This window comes from Penaeus chinensis, chromosome 2, assembly GCF_019202785.1.
Source record: "Penaeus chinensis breed Huanghai No. 1 chromosome 2, ASM1920278v2, whole genome shotgun sequence".
In the NCBI taxonomy this organism is placed as follows: Eukaryota; Metazoa; Arthropoda; class Malacostraca; order Decapoda; family Penaeidae; genus Penaeus; species Penaeus chinensis.
The window spans coordinates 39,798,225-39,808,224 of record NC_061820.1 but is presented as its reverse complement, the minus strand read 5'-3'; the positions used below and the strand labels follow the sequence as shown (position 1 = coordinate 39,808,224).

The window sequence follows — 10,000 nt, the reverse complement described above, 5'->3', positions numbered from 1 at the left end:
GAGGAGAGAGGGAGAGAGGGAGAGAGGGAGAGAGGGAGAGAGAGAGAGAGAGAGAGAGAGAGAGAGAGAGAGAGAGAGAGAGAGAGAGAGAGAGAGAGAGAGAGAGAGAGAGAGAGAGAGAGAAGAGAGAAAGTAAGAGACAAATAAAACCCAAATGAAAACGAGGGTGAGGATACGAATGAGAATCAAAGTGAAGAAGGGAAAAGCGAGGGGAAAAATATAAGAATAAGATTGAAAATGAGAAAGCGAGAGAGCGAAAACGAGGGTGAAAATGAGAGTAAGAGAAAAGGCAACCGAATATCATTTGACAACCAAGAATAGGAGAAAGACAAAGAGAAAGAGAGTCATAAGACACACGCAAATATAGATAAAAAAACGTGGAAAGTGACGTAGATATTCGTTTAGTCACAATGTTCGTTGTTAAATGATGTTAACGACTGAACAAGTACACGACCACAGTTTTATGTCTCCGCAAATGAGAGCGAGTGAGAGCGAGAGTAAGTGAAGGTGAGGGTGAGTGAATGAGAGTGAAGGTGAGGGTGAGAAACCAGAAAGAAAATAAGAAAGAAAAGAGAAAATGTTAATGAATGGAAAGGCAGAAAAAGGGAAGAAATTTCATTGGACGATATCATACGTGTTTTACTTTAGAAAGGATTGAGAAAGGTGTTGAATTTTGCAAGACCTTTTTCTTTTAAGAGGAAAGCGAGTACATAATTTAAGAGGAAACCGAGTCAAGTTATATATATCGGTATCATCATCATCATCATCATCATCATCATCATCATCATCATCATCATCATCATCATCATCATCATCATCATCATCATCATCATCATCATCATCATTACCATAGTAACCTTTTATCATAATTATCATATAACTATCATTATAACTTTACTTATAGGCACAATAAATTTGAAAAAGAATGATAGAATGAAAAAAACAAAACAAACAAGCATGAAAATAAATCACAAAAGACAGCTTTAGCGAAGACAAAACATATTCATCATTCGTAAGACATTCGTAATCGAGAGGCCGCGTAAGAGCTTCACTACGTGTAAAAGGCATGGGAATGTCAGCCTTATCGATGCTTTGAGCCGCAGATCCTGTGTGGATAGAGTCACTGTTTTGAGTTTACTAGTATTATTATTATCAGTATCTTTATCATTGTCACTATTATTATTATTATCATTATTATTATTATTGTTATTATTATTATTATTATTATTATTATTATTATTATTATTATTATTATTGCTATAATCATCATTATCATTATCATTACTACTATTATCATTATCATTATCATTACTACTATTATCATTATCATTGTTATTATTCTTATAATTATCATTATTATTATGAATGCTATTTATGTTCTTGAAATAATTCACTATAACTGTTCTCAGTTTTTTTGACATTTTACGTGAAGTGTCCTGAAAATGTAAAAGAAATGGAAATGAGTATTCTCTTCATCTACTTCCCTTTATTATTCTGTATGATAATCGAAATAAGTTGCATTACCTTTCATTCATTAATTTACATATAGCACGTAACAATATAATGATTTCCTGGTTAACAATTTTTTTTTAAAATATTTATATTTATATGTGTTACAAGATTTCCGTGCCCTTTTTCCCAGAAGACTCCTTTTAATTATAAACGTCACTGATATAAAGGAACAGTTCAAGTTGACGGTCCTCCCCTTTTGTTGACTTAGTGTTCCTCTCCACATACTGTGACAACTCTGTGTGACGTTATACTAGCCTCTTATATTAGATCTTATTATGAAAGGAATGAATGTACCTGACTACTGTACTCTATTTTTCCCTGTTTTTAACATTGTGTCTCTGTGTACTCTAGCTTACCTTGCTCTGAAGAAGCTTATGAGTTTATCCAGTGCAGCTCATTTTTTTTTCTCTAAATAATCTCATTATTTTCCACTGATGTACCCAACGTATTTCTTTACCCTTTTTTAACCTTCACAAACACACACACACACACACACACACACACACACACACACACACACACACACACACACACACACACACACACACACACACACACACACACACAAAACACCGCAGGTAATAATCTTTTTTGTTTGTCATTGTTTTCCAGGCTTGATATAACCCGCCCTCTACCCTTCTCTCAAGTCAATTGTATCTTTCCACTTCACTGAAATTAATATACACTCGCCCCGCTCTCCTATTACTGAGTACACAAAGGTATGTTCTCCCTCGGTACTGTATATGATTCAATATTTTCCCTTTCTTGTACTCTTTATCATAGTGTAGCTCCTCTCTCGTATACAGACAGATCCTTGTCAGTCAGTATTGTCTGGGTGGTTTGATATTCACCATTTTATGAAATATTTCGAGCGATATCTATGTATTCATATTATATAAATGTTTCACCAGTTCATTTACTTGCGTCACCCCAGTACTAAATCACCGTGGAATAATCCAGAGTAATTTATAAGCTTGCATAATTCTGCAGTTAACATGTCAGAGTGTATATCCGTTCACTGTATATCACCACGTAACCGCCTGAGGTATTAATCTTTTTATCTCTCCTTACTGACGTTGATAACAAGTATTCTTATTTAAGATATCTCAGCGAGTACACTGACACTATTCCGCAATTCAGAGGGTACCAAAAACACTCGAGCCAATTTAGAATATATTACCTCTGTTAATTATTGTTCATGGGGACATAAACCTCATGCCTTCTTATCAGTACGTACGTAGTAATTTAAACCTGCGGTCACCAAACAGTGTATTTGTCATATTCAGTTAATCACAAAGACATTATGGTTATTATTATTATTATTATTATTATTTTTATTATTATTATTATATTATTATTATTATTATTATTATTATTATTATTATTATTATTATTATTATTATTATTATTATTATTATTATCATTATCATTATCATTATCATTATTATTTTTTTTCCCACTGACTTGCCTTCTAGCATTTACAGTAATAGTTTCAAAGCCTCTCCAATCTGACATTATCTGTCCATTTCCACATCCTAGTGTAGTCTATCCATCCTGTTACAGTCTATCCCTTCTGACGTAGTCTTAGCATCCTACACCAGTTCATTATTCTGACATAGTCTTCCCATCTTAGAAAAAATGAAAAATTACCCATCATGGTAGTCAATCTATAGTTTATATTTTTTCCAACGCAACATACTTTCTCCATCGTATTATATCTATCTACCACGGAATAGCTTATCCATTCTGATACAGTATATCCTTCTTAAATTAGTCCTTTATATTGGTGTAACACATTTCTCATTGAACAGTTCCTCTCCTGAAATATTCTGCTTTCCATTCTGCTTTGCTCTATCGATTCTAGAAATGTTATCTATCCTGACACAGTCTATCCATCTTAAAAAAGTTCTCATTCTGATATAGTTTGGCTAGATATAATATGTCCCTTAGAGCGACTATAATATGGTATAGTCATCCTGGTATAGTCTCCTCTAACTGGTATAATCAGTATGGGTCAACCTTCTGAGAATTATCCCTTATCCTTGCATACTCTCTCGATCCTAGAGTTTATCCTTGAACAGATCCCTCAGTCTATCCTAGAAGAACCTCCTATCCTACCACGCTCTATCCTGTAATAGTAATTTATCCATCCAAATAGAGTATCCATCCTGGCATAGCCTATCCATCCTGTTACAGACTATCAATCCTAGCAATTACCCATCCGGTTAGATTGTTAAAGTCTGTCCATCCTAAAACGGTTCCCTATCCTGGCATAGTCTATCCATCCAGTAATAGTCTATCCATCTTGGTCATAGTCTATCCATTCTACTAAAGTTTTCTATCCTAGTCATAGCCTATCCATCCTGTTATAGTCTATCCATCCTAGAACAGTTCCCCATCCTAGCATTGTCTATCCATCCTGTTATAGTCTATCAATCCTAGCATTGTCTATCCATCCTAGCATTGTCTATCCATCCTGTTATAGTCTATCCATCCTAGCATTGTCTATCCATCTTAGCATTGTCTATCCATCCTGTTATAGTCTATCCATCCTAGCATTGTCTATCCATCCTAGCATTATCTATCCATCCTGTTATAGTCTATCCATCCTGTCAAAGTCTATCCATCCTAGAAAAGTTCCCCATCCTAGCATTGTCTATCCATCCTGTTATAGTCTATCCATCCTAGAATTATCTATCCATCCTGTTATAGTCTATCCATCCTAGAACAGTTCCCCATCCTAGCATTGTATATCCATCCTGTTATAGTCTATCCATCCTAGCATTATCTATCCATCCTGTTTTAGTCTATCCATCCTGTTAGAGTCTATCCATCCTAGCATTGTCTATCCATCCTGGCATAGTCTATCCATCCTGGTCATAGTCTATCCATCCTGTTATAGCCTATCTATCCTAGAACAGATCCCTTTCCTGGCATAGTCTATCCACCCAGTTAAAGTCTATCCATCCTGTTATAGCCTATCCATCCTAGATCAGTTCCCTATCCTGGTCATAGTCTATCCATCCAGTTAAAGTCTATCCATCCTGTTATAGCCTATCTTTCCTAGAATAGATCCCTTTCCTGGCATAGTCTATCCATCCAGTTAAAGTCTATCCATCCTGCTATAGTCTATCCATCCTAGATCAGTTCCCTATCCTGGTTATAGTCTATCCATCCAGTTAAAGTCTATCCATCCTGTTATAGTCTATACATCCTAGATCAGTTCCCTATCCTGGTCATAGTCTATCCATCCAGTTAAAGTCTATCCATCCTGTTATAGCCTATCCATCCTAGATCAGTTCCCTATCCTGGTCATAGTCTATCCATCCAGTTAAAGTCTATCCATCCTGTTATAGCCTATCCATCCTAGATCAGTTCCCTATCCTGGTCATAGTCTATCCATCCAGTTAAAGTCTATCCATCCTGTTATAGCCTATCTATCCTAGAATAGATCCCTTTCCTGGCATAGTCTATCCATCCAGTTAAAGTTTATCCATCCTGTTATAGTCTATCCATCCTAGATCAGTTCCCTATCCTGGTTATAGTCTATCCATCCAGTTAAAGTCTATCCATCCTGTTATAGCCTATCTATCCTAGAACAGATCCCTTTCCTGACATAGTCTATCCATCCAGTTAAAGTCTATCCATCCTGTTATAGTCTATCCATCCTAGAACCGTTCCCCCTCCTGGCATAGTCTATCCACCCTGTTATAGTCTATGCATCCTGTTATAGTCTATCCACCCTGTTATAGTCTATCCATCCTAGAACAGTTCCCCCTTCTGGCATAGTCTATCCATCCTGTTGTAGTCTATCCATCCTAGAAAAGTTCCCTATCCTGGCATAGCCTATCCATTCAGTTAAAGTCTATCCATCCTGTTATAGACTATCCATCCTAGAAATGTTCCCTATCCTGGTCATAGTCTATCCATCCAGTTAAAGTCTATCCATCCTGTTATATCCTATCTATCCTAGAACAGATCCCTTTCCTGGCATAGTCTATCCATCCAGTTAAAGTCTATCCATCCTGTTATAGCCTTTCCATCCTAGATCAGTTCCCTATCCTGGGCATAGTCCATCCATCCAGTTAAAGTCTATCCATCCTGTTATAGTCTATCCATCCTAGAACCGTTCCCCCTCCTGGCATAGTCTATCCATCCTGGTCATAGTCTATCCACGCTGTTATAGTCTATGCATCCTGTTATAGTCTATCCATCCTGTTATAGTCTATCCATCCTTGAACAGTTCCCCCTCCTGGCATAGTCTATCCATCCTGTTTTAGCCTTTCCATCCTAGATCAGTTCCCTATCCTGGGCATAGTCTATCCATCCTGTTTTAGTCTATCCATCCTGTTATAGTCTATCCATCCTAGAACCGTTCCCCCTCCTGGCATAGTCTATCCATCCTGGTCATAGTCTATCCACCCTGTTATAGTCTATCCATCCTAGAACAGTTCCCCATCCTGACATATCTATCCTAACATATTTTCTCCATGCTAACAGTATCCATCATGAACAATATCGCAACTTACCAAAGCCTGTCTATCCCGTTTATTAAGAAAGTCTATCCACCCTGGAACATTATCCCCTCCTACCTTAGTCTATCCATCCTGTACCAGAATAGTCTGTTCATATGTTCATTATCTATTCATAAAATGAAAGATTATCGATCTAAGAACATAACTGATACATCATATAACAGCAAAATATCCTGACACCATTTATCCACACTGATATAGTTCAATTATTCAGCCTTTTACAGTCTATCCGTTATATTGCAGATTATCCGTCTATCCGTCGTAGTTTCGCACCCTGACATAGTGTATCCATCCTACTCTAATCTGTCCATCGTGATAGTATATTCATCCTGACAGGGTTTCTCTATCCTTAGACAAATCCTCGTTCTCGTTTTTTTTTTCTCGCTTTCATTCTTTGTATCTATCGTAGATTATCTACCCATTCCTAGCTTTAACTATCCATTCTAAAACAGTTTACACTTTTATCATAGTCTGTCCATTTTGCCATTGTCCAAGACACACAGAATTCTATACATAATTATTTAACGTGACTTGTCCATGTTTCACCAATCAGATATCGTCTACTTAATTGATTATATATTTACCTCTCATATCATGTTGCTATAATCTTCCTACATTGGGATAATAAACTATGTATTTTATTATTATTATTATTATTATTATTATTATTATTATTATTATTATTATATATATATATAGATATAGATATTTTTATACTCTCTTACAGCCCCTCCTTCCTCAAACAGACGTCAATTCTGACAATTAATCAATTCTTATCTAACTTCCCTTCCTGCCCACCCCGCCCATTCTGAGAGTTTACCGCTCTTATTATAATTGTACCCATGATATACCCCTCTGACAATGTAATCCGTCTATCCTACATCGTCTCTATATCTTATTATCTGATTTGTTAGATATATTTATCGAGTAGTTTATCTATATATTCATATTTGCTTATGCATATTTATCTGTATATCTATTCATTCATATATACTTATCGATGCTAATTCGTCCGTTTATTTATCTGTCTAATTTTATTTATTATTTGTTCATTTGGTTTTGTTCTGTCTTGTTTTCGATTCTCCATCCAAGTGTATTATTTACTGAATATCTCTTCTGTAAGCCCTAGTGTAGCTTTCCAAAGTAGGTATAGAATAATGGCATTATTTCCTCCAAAATACGGTATATTTTCCATGTCTTGGTATTTATATGTATATATATATATATATATATATATATATATATATATATATATATTACATCCTGGTAACCCGTTTCATTGCTATAGTGTCTACGTATTAGTAACTGCCTTTTATTATAATATTAACAAAACAAACAAGCATTGCTATAGTCTTCCTTTCAGAAACACCCATGTCGCTTATTCATCGCCTGCTATTTTTCCTTCAAAACACTCGCAAAAATGCAATGAATACTCCACTGTGGTATTTATATTTCATTGGCAATTTGCGGGGATTTTCAGCGTGGGTCAGAATCTCTTTTGTCGAGGCAATTTTGCTGAACAAGAAAAGGCTAAATGATTCTGAATGCATTCGTTAGCAACAGTCCAGTACGGATGATTTAGTTTGCAAAGCCGTTCAGTGCTCGGGTTTTTAATCTGTGAGGCCTTTGGGACACGTACGTACGCACAATTGCAATACATACAGGCAGATGCATACACGCAAGCACATACCCTCACGCAAGCACGCACGCACACATGAGTATTTTTCTCTCCGATCTCGTTCTTCTGTCCTATTTCCCCTTCACTCTCCCTCTCCTCTCTAACCCTTCCTCCTTCCCTCCGTGTTTTCCTTCCACCTTCTCTCGCTCTCTCTCTCCCTCCTTCCCTCTCTCTTTTCTTCTCTTCTTCCCTTTCTTTCCCTCCCTCCCACTCCATCTCTCTTGTCCTCCCTCTCACTCCCTCCTTCCATCTCTCTCTTACTTCCTCCCTCCCACTTCCTATCTCTCTGCCTCTCTCATTCATCCTCATTCCCTGTCTCTTTCCCTCCCTCTCTCCGTCTCGACCCCTCCCACCTTACCTCCCTCTCCCACTCTCTCTTACCATCCCTCTCCTTCCCTCATCCTCTCTCTCACTCCCCCTTTTTTCTCTCTCGCTTTCCCCCCTTCCCTCCCTTCCTCTCCCTCTCTGCCTTTAATTCCCTCCTTCCTTCCCTCCTTTCCCTCTTTTTCCTTCACCCTTTCTTCCCTCCTTCCTTCCCTCCTTTCCCCCTTTTTCCTTCACCCTTTCTTCCCTCCTTTCCCTCTTTTTCCTTCACCCTTTCTTCCCTCCTTCCGTTCCCTACTCCTCATCACGCGTCCAAATAGCTTGCTTCTCATACATTAAATAGATTTTTAACCCTCGAAAGACATACAGCTTTCATGGTGATTAGTATCTATTGTTCGTTATCTATCGTTTGCCTGGCATGGGGTATTTTTTTTATTTTAAATGCAAAATAAAACAAAATTAATACCTTTTACGTACTTGTCAGGAACATTGTCTACAGGAAAAAAATCGTAAAATATTAGGGGAAAAATGTAGTTCGGTTGTAGAAAATTTACATTTACCTTCCCAAACAAAAAATTTAAAATATTTTTCGCAGTTATTGGATGGCTTTTACATAACCAAACCTTTCCGCTTTCATAGATACATAGACAGATAAATAGACAAGTAATCCTTGCATTTTTCCTTGCTGTTACATATGACGTTTTATATGTAAATAATTTTCCCTTTCAGTTTACAAACACTCTTTGTTCTTTAGAATCACTGCTGCTACAGAATCATCTTTTTTTTGTACCATTATTTCTACAAAAGGTAAAAAAAAACAGAAAAAAAAAACAAGAAAAAAAAACAGGCAAGTGTAATTTCCCATTTTTGGTAAACAATTCATATTTTGTTTCAAATTACAAAGAAATACTTTTCTGACACTTACTTAATCTTATTAAATGGAGAACATATTCGCCCTCGCATCAGAAAAAAAAATCAAACATTGTCTTAAAGATTACGTAATTGCGTAAATCCTGCGAATCCTGTTTAAACACTACGAGAACAAATATATCCCAGGAATATTACCTTGAACAAATTTTGAAAGCTTGAATATGGGTACCTATTCCTGCACAACTTTCCTCGCTTTGTGTTAATTTAAGGTTAATATTAATATTTCACTTTCATAACAATTTCTGTGTGTAGTTTAAAATTGTACTAATATTTTCTAACTGAGGACTGCGGTCACTAACAGCACTAATAAGACTTGCTATGATTCTGTAAAAGTATATTTCAGACCAAAACAATATGAAACTAAATATATTTTCTACAGGACACTGTGCCCGCCCCTATAGTGTTTGTCTTTCCGTGGTTTCTTCGTCTGTGTTATATCATCATCATCGGAAAATATCTGCAAAAGTGTTTATATTCAATGTTTAAGGAAGGACTGTGTTTATACTGTTCATTTTTTTTTTTTTTTTTTTTTTTTTTTAAGGATACCGTGTCATGGTTTAGTGTTCCCGTTTTCATTATTTTTAATTATTTGAAATGCTCCCGTTTTCTTCTTTGATAGTCCCGTTTTCTTTGTTCTGTCATCGGAGACTATGAGTGAAATTAATCGTGTGAAGTGTTTTGAGTGTATTTATTTGTGTATAAACGGATAAGTAAATATATCGCATTATTCGTGTGCAATAGTTTATCAGTGTTTTTCATGTGCTATGATTTTTTTTTTTTCGTTCTGTTGAATTTTATAATACGTGATCGTGTGTATAACTGATTAAAAGTGGTGTTATAATTGAATATAATTTGGCTTTGTGTACTGTTTCCATATGTATACGTAAAAGAAAATATTTCGAGTGAATGAAACAGCAGCGAATGAAAGAAATAATGAAAGGTGATAAAACAAGAAAGAAAAGCGAAAAAAAGAGAGAAAAAAAAATTAAAAGTGTTCTAGCAGAAATGATTGTATGAAATA

General features: G+C 36.0%; 1 long non-coding RNA gene across 1 annotated transcript in view; it reads left to right on the top strand.

Moving 5' to 3' along the window:
- LOC125030572 overlaps positions 1 to 10,000 on the top strand; it is a 24,958-nt gene that overhangs the window by 14,300 nt on the left and 658 nt on the right. The window contains exons 2-3 of the long non-coding RNA XR_007115408.1: positions 2,125 to 2,231; positions 9,359 to 10,000. The exon at positions 9,359 to 10,000 is cut by the window's right edge and continues 658 nt beyond it. This is a non-coding gene — a long non-coding RNA (uncharacterized LOC125030572). The remainder of the gene's footprint in view (positions 1 to 2,124; positions 2,232 to 9,358) is intronic.